The sequence below is a fragment of the Solanum dulcamara genome, chromosome 9, assembly GCF_947179165.1.
Source record: "Solanum dulcamara chromosome 9, daSolDulc1.2, whole genome shotgun sequence".
Lineage (NCBI taxonomy): Eukaryota > Viridiplantae > Streptophyta > Magnoliopsida > Solanales > Solanaceae > Solanum > Solanum dulcamara.
The window spans coordinates 5,874,408-5,882,521 of record NC_077245.1 but is presented as its reverse complement, the minus strand read 5'-3'; positions in this window follow the sequence as shown (position 1 = coordinate 5,882,521).

The following is an 8,114-nucleotide window of genomic DNA, read 5'->3' as shown; positions in this document are numbered from 1 at the left end:
GCTTCTTGTTGATAAAAAGGACTTATGGATAAAGATGACTTAAAAGTCATCAACACACACACACACACACACACACATATATATATATATATATATATATATATATATATATATATATATATATATATATATATATATATATATATATAAAGGCTACTTAACTAATGGGCCATCTTTACAAGACTTGGGCCTTTTCTTTTGTTGGGCCTCAATATACTATTATTATTATGAGAGCCCAAACTACTTATTATTTAAGCCTCAAAGCTACAAGTCTTCTCTCTTTTTGCAATTCACAAACTACTCTCCAAAATTCCAATTTTACCCTCGGCCTTCCTCCGTACTCCCATATCAATTTTTTCGATGAACATCACCCCAGTACAAACTAGAATAAACAAAATAAATCACAACGTCATTCTTTGCAAATTAATTTTTTTTTCTTTCTTTCCGAATGCCCAAAAGTGCGGGATATAACATCCCTCCCTTCCTTAGAATCGTTTGATAGTGCCATAGCTTATCCGCCTCTCATGATAATGTCTAAGGAACTTAGGAGACATTCCAAGTTTAAAGTGAGAGGTGTAACAGTTTTGCAGCCATTCACAAACCTGTGGATGAAGATAGCAAAGTAATTAACTTTGCTAGAGGTTTAGATCTCAAGTACAAGACCTTCAGGACTGTTATGCTAGGTAAGGCACCATATCTCACTCTTAATCAATTTATTAATGCTCTTAGGGGTTTTGATATGAGGGAGGATGAAGAAGAAGTGCCACCACAAAATCATAACATAACATTCTCTGCCCAAAGGGGCGGGGAAAGAGGAAACTACTCTAAGGGAAGAAGAAACAACAACTTCAACTCCAAAGAAAGAGGCTTCAAGGCTGCTGGACAAGGAACAGGTTCTCAGAACCACCAGAATGGAACAGGTTCTTCGAACAAAAAAAGAAAAAATGCTGAGCCTTGTCAAATTTATGGTAGGAATAACCATACTACTCTTGAGTATTTTTACAGGTGGGACTACTCGTACTAATTCATTGATGAACTACCATAAGCATTGACTGGTGTTAATTTGCAGAATACATCTGCCACTGATGATACCTTGTATGTGGACACTGGAGCCAATAGTCATATGACAAATAATTCAGGTATTTTGTCTGATCTTAAAAACTACAATGGATCTGATAAAATCATTATTAGCAATGGATCACAACTAGACATAACACATATTGGGTCAGGTCTAAAATTATAGGAGGTTCTTATAGTTCCTAAGATTACTAAGAATCTACTTTTAGTTAGTAAGATTGTAAAGGATAATTGTTACACTCTTGAATTTGATGAAACTGATTTTGTTACAAAGGACAAGAAGATAAGGACACTACTGGCCAATGGATCTAAGAGAAGTGGACTATATGATTTGGAAGACAACAACATTCATGCCTTGACTACTACACGTGATTGGAACACATCAGACAATATGTATCATACTAGATTAGGGCACCCTAGTTTGAAGTCTTTAAAAATTTTGAGTAGAAATAGTTGTATAAATGTTAGTAGTTGGAATAAAATTCGTGTTGTCTATTTCAGTTGTCAGTTGGAAAAAAGTTGTAAACTTTTATTTGGCTTGAGGAATAAAATTGAGAAGGAACCTTTATTAAAAATACATTGTGATCTGTGGGGACCTGCTCTTGTTGAATCTTCTCCGCATATGAAATATTATGTTGTATTTGTAGATGACCACACAAGGTATACTTGGTTTTATCCACTGAAAAAGAAGTCTGAATTTTTTGAAGTGTTTGTAAAATTTCAGAAAATAGTGGAAAAACAATTTTTAAAGAGATTAAGATATTCTAGTGTAATGGAGGTGGTGAATTCCTCAAAATAGACTTCATTAAACATTTGAAAGATTGTGGTATTGTCAGGCATATTTCATTTCCTAATACACCTGAACAAAATGGAGTTTTAGAAAGAAAACATAGGCATATTGTTGAGACTGGTTTGACTCTTTTACTCCATGCTAATCTTTCTTTGTTTCTATGGGTTGAGGCTTTTCTTACTGCAGTGTTCCTCATCAATAGACTGCCCTCCTCAGTCTTAAAAATGGTGACTCCATTTGTCAAGTTACATGGTGAGCAACCTGATTACAACAACTTAAATGTGTTTAGTTGTAGGTGTTTTCCACATATCAAAGTCAGTAACAAGTTCAGTCCAAAGACTTATCCATGTGTGTTTATAGGATACAGTAGTTTGCAAAAAGGTTATAGATGTTATCATCCTTCAACAAAGAGGGTGTATGTGTCCAAACATGTCATCTTTGATGAGAACATATTACCCTTTGTGTCTCCAAAACAATCCAAGACTAACATCGATGTCTTACCTCATTTAGCTACTTTTTTTGAATTCTTTTCTAAAGTGCAGGCACCAACTGCTCCTACTTCAGGGGAAGTGCAGGCTGATCCAACTACACAAGTTGCTGATGATTCAACTACATATGTTGCTGATCACATTACAAACATCTATATATTTTAATGATAATAGTATGGAACAAGTTGGCAGTGTTATTTCTCATTCATGTGTTGTTGGTGATGGTGTTACTGATCATGTTGTAGCACATATATCTGATGATGCTACTAGTGCTACTGACTTCTCAGATGCCGAATCAAATGATGGTAGTATGGAACAGGTTAAAAGTGCTGGTTCGCCACTTTTTGAACCTGTACTTGTGACCAATCCACCTGGACTAGGGATACATCTAGGAATTGATCTTTCAAAGTGGAATATGACTACACCTCCTGCACCTTTTGCATCACAGAGGCATCACATGATCACTAGAAACAAGGTAAAAAAACATCATCTATCACTTGTTGCTAACAACAGAGAAGATATTTTAAAGGAACCAAAGACTGCTAAAGAAGCACTCAAGTCCCCGCATTGGCGTGTAGCTATGCAAAAGGAAATTAGTGTTTTGCATAACAACAAGACGTGGATATTGGTGCCCAAATCTGCTGGTATAAACTTAGTTGGTTCTAAATAGGTGTTTAAGACTAAGTTGAAGGAAAATGGGACTGTAAGCAAATACAATGTCAGGATTATTGCCAGGGGTTTCTCACAACTTGAAGGGATAGATTTTGAAGAAACATTTAGCCCTGTGGTTAAAGCCACAACTATTAAGGTGATTCTATCCATTATTGTTAGCTCTCTAAGCGGAGGATTGGGCAGTTAGATGTCAAAAATGCATTTCTACATGGTTTTTTGCAAGATGAGGTATACATGAGTCAACCTCCTGGTTTTATTAATCTGAGGTATCCTCAACATGTTTATTTATTGAAGAAGGCACTGTATGGTCTTAAACGGGCACCAAAAGTCTGGTTTGACAGGTTTAGCATGCATCTCTACATGGTTTCTTCCAAGAGGAGGTATACATGAGTCAACCTCCTGGTTTTATTAATCTGAGGTATCCTCAACATGTTTATTTATTGAAGAAGGCACTGTATGGTCTTAAACGGGCACCAAGAGCTTGGTTTGATAGGTTTAGCATGCATCTATTACATCTTAGGTTCCTTCTTAGTAAGGCAGATCCTTCCATGTTTACTTTACAAACTCACAAAGGTACCATTTTCCTCTTATTATATATAGATGACATTATTATAACATAAAGTAATCCATCACATGTCTCAGAGTTGGTTTTATAACTTGAAAAGGAATTTGCTATGAAAGATCTTGGTCCTCTACGCTTCTTTCTAGGAGTAAAGGTCATGTATTTTGCAGGAGGAATTCACTTGAGTTAGAGTAAGTATGTTGTTGGGTTATTGGATAAGACTGATATGACTTTGGCAAAGGCTATAGCTACTCCTCTAGCTCAAAAGCATGGTTTACATGAAGTTGTGGGAAGTTTTGTAGATGTATCTCTATACAGAATGACAGTAGGGAGTCTTCGATATTTGACACTCATACGACCTGATATCACTCATGCAGTGAATCTAGTAAGTCAGTTTATGCAAAACACCAATACTGAACATCTTCAAGGAGTCAAAAGAATTCTAAAGTACATCAAAAGCACTCTATATTTTGGATTCAAAATTATTTCACAATTACCTTGTAGGTTGTATGGATATTCAGATGCTGATTGAGGAGGTTGCACCACTACTAGGAGATCAACTACAGGCTATAGCATCTACCTAGGTGCAAATTATATTTCTTAGACTTCCAAGAAATAAACCATAGTAGCAACATCAAGTGTTGAAGCTGAGTATAAAGCACTAGCCTCCACTATAACGGAGATGACATGGATTACATATTTACTTCATGATCTCGGCGTGTATCTCAAGTCAGTTCCTATACTATATTGTGATAACTTGAGTGCCTTGTACATGATAATCAATCCAGTTATGCATGACAAAACCAAACATATTGAGATGGACTATCACTTTGTTCGAGAAAAAGTGGCCAAAGGTCAACTTCTTACTCAGTTTGTGAGGTCTAATGATCAACTAGCTGACATTCATACAAAAGTATTGACAAAGCAAGTTTTTGCTGGTTTTTGAAGCAAGTTAGGAGTAACTGTTCCACCACTCACTAGCTTGAGGGGAAGTGTTAAAGATACATCTAAGGAATAGGTTGAATGACATGGTCCAACTGATATGAGTCCTGACGACTGTCAAAGACCTACTAAAAGAGTTAAGTTATAGTAGGACTCACTGTTGGATAAGTTAGAGTCAGAATGTGACTAGGCTGATGCTATGAACATGTAGTAGTTAATTTATACTTAAGTTTATTGTATTTGTGTTGTAGTATAACTCTAAGTTTAGTTAGCCTAGACTCTACAACTCACTTCTATATAAAAGAGACTTGTACTTATTTATTATTATCAATACAAAGTGGTGGTTAGACCGACCCTATTGTACGGGGTGGAGTATTGGCCAATCAAGAAACTTCATGTTTAGAAGATGAGAGTCGCGGAAATACGAATGCTGTGGTAGATGTGTGGGCACACTAGGATGGATAGAATTAGGAATGAAGATATCCGAGACAAGGTGGGAGTGACATCGGTGGAGGACAAGATGCGGAAAGCGAGACTGAGATGGTTTGGGCATGTGAAGAGGAGAGACACAGATGCTCCAGTGCGAAGGTGCGAAAGGTTGGCTATGGACGGTTTCAGAAGAGGCAAAAGGAGGCCGAAGAAATATTGGTAAGAGGTGATTAGACATGATATGGCACAGTTGCAGCTCACCGAGGACATGACCTTAGATAGGAGGCTATGGAGGACTCAGACTAAGATAGTGGGCTAGGTGGCCTATCTGCTCTCCATAGTAGTCGTAGTCACACTCTTTTGTTTTAACATATGATTCTGCATGGGATTACTGCTTATATTAGTTGGCCTAGTTTACTTTGGGTATCCTATTTTATCTATAGTAGTTAATGCTCCTTTATCCCCGATCTTTCCTACCTTGACTTTATTGCTTTATCGCTCTTATTATTCATATCTTTATATTGTTTGCTATATGCCTGGCTTTACTGACCTATGTCTTGTTTTCCTTGTTTCTCCTCCCTTGTTCTTCTCTCTTAAGTCGAGGGTCTTTCGAAAACAGCCGCCCTACCTTTTAAGGTAGGGGTTAGGTCTGCGTACACTCTACCCTCCCCAGACCCCACATGGTGGGACTACACTGGGTTTGTTGTTGTTGTTGTTGTAATATAATCCTTGATTTCTCTCATTCTTTTGCTGAGAATTCTATAGAGGATAGCCATAAATGAAGAAATGCAGTCCCTTTATAAGAATCACACATGGAAATTGGCTTATCTCCCGGAGGACAAGAAAATAATTGGGTGCAAATGGGTAGATGTAAAGAAAGAATAATTTCCTGACCAAGAAGATATTCGCTACAAAGCAAGATTGGTGGCCAAAGGATATGCTCAAAAGGAGGGAATTGATTATAATGAGGTATTTTCTCCAGTCGTGAAACACTCCTCCATTAGAGTTTTGTTGGCTTTGATAGCATAGTTGAATTTGGAACTAGTTTAGTTGGATGTAAAAACTGCGTTTTAACATGGAGACTTGGAAAAGGATATCTATATGACTCTACTAGAAGGATTCAAAGTTGATGGAAAAGAAAATATGGTGTGCAAAATTGAAAAATCATTGAATGGATTAAAACAATCATCTAGGCAATGGTACAAAAGATTTGACAAATTAATGTTGCAACAAAAGTATAGAAAAAGAAAATACGATAATTGTATGTATTTACTCAAGCTTGAAGATGGATCCTTTATATATCTCCTCATGTATGTTGATGAAATGTTGATAGCTTCTAAAAGTCAAGAGGAAATTGAGAAGTTGAAAACTCAACTATGAAAGGAGTTCGAGATGAAGGATTTAGGTGAGGCGAAGAAAATTCTTGGCATAGAGATTAAAAAAGATAGACATTTAAAGAAGCTCTTCTTATCTCAAAAGGAATACTTGAAGAGGGTGGTACTAAACCGATTTGGTATGAATGACAAAACAAAGTCGGTTAGCACTCCGCTTGCTCCCCACTTTAAGCTTAGTGATGTTATATCGCCAAAAACTGAAGTTGAACAAGAGTATATGTCAAGAGTACCATATGTGAATGTTGTTGGTAGCTTGATGTATGCAATTTGCACAAGACCAGACATTTCACATGCTATAGGAATTGTAAGTAGGTATATGCATAATCTTGGAAAGGAACATTGGCAAGCTGTAAAATAGATTCTATGATATATTCATAATACTGTAGGTGTTGGTTTAGTTTTCAAGCAGGAAGATAGTCAATATCTTGTTGGATATTGTGACTCAAATTATGCGGGTGATTTGGACAAATGAAGATCAATTACTGATTATGTTTTTACTATTGCAAACGCACCAGTTAGTTGAAAGTCACTTTGTAGTCAACGATTGCTTTGTATACCATTGAGGCAGAGTACATGGCAATTACAAAGGCTTCAAAGGAGGCGATTTGGCTTCAAGTGGTTTTTAGAGAGCTTGGTATTGAACAATAAGGTATCACAATATTTTGTGATAGTCAAAGTGCTATTCATTTAGCAAAAAACTAAGTTTATTGTGCAAGGACAAAGCACATTGACGTCCGATATCATTTTGTACGAGAATCATAGGAGAAGGTGGAGTCATAGTGCAGAAAATTCAGACTACACATAACATTGTCGATATGCTGACAAAAGTGGTGACTGCGATCAAGTTTCAACATTGTTTGAAATTGATCAACATTGTTGAACATTGAAGATTGAAGTTGAAGACACGATCAAAAGTTGTTGAATTTGAATTTGTCACACACATCTCACTTGTATTCTCATCTTTTAAGGCATCTGATCTTCTTTCTCTCTTGTAGTTTTTCACTTGTATGCTTTTGGAGTAAAATAAATATTGGTTGATTGCGTCCGAGGATTAAGCAAAAGAAACTAAACTTTTGCCCAATCTCGTAAATTTCTAGTGTTCTTTTTATTATTGTCTCATTTCCTATTTATTAGCTACATTTAGATATAGCAATTGTGATTTCATCATTCTCTATATATCCAACTTCTACAACCGGAGTTGTATCAAAAAGTTATAGGTAGATTCCATTAGTGCTTGCTTCCATTTTAATTGTTGTTGATTTGTCTGCTAAAAAATTATGCGTACAATAGACCCTTGTGGTCGGGCCCTTCTCCGGATCCTGCGCATAGTGGGAGCTTTAGTGCACCGAGCTGCCCTTTTTATACATATTGAAGTCTGTATATGACCATTTCTCCTAGACTCTACGTTTTTACAAAAGTTTATGGGAGGAAAGATTTTAACGGGAAAAAAAATGGGGGAAAAGGCCAAAAAGGAATGAGGGTAGGAAGGAAGTCTTCATTTGATCTTTTGTTTTTATATGTAAAAAAAGATGAAAGGTTCATGTAGAACATCATCTCACAATTATATTAATTAATTTATTTATAAAGATAGAATTAAAAATGAAGATATTCGAGATACGGTGTGAATAATTTTGGTGGAAGATGAAATGGAGGAAGTGAGGTTGAGATAGTTCAAACATGTGATAGGAGAGGTAGAGATAATCCAGAGAAACATTGGGGAATAGGTAATTAAACAAAACATGATGCAGTTACAACTTATC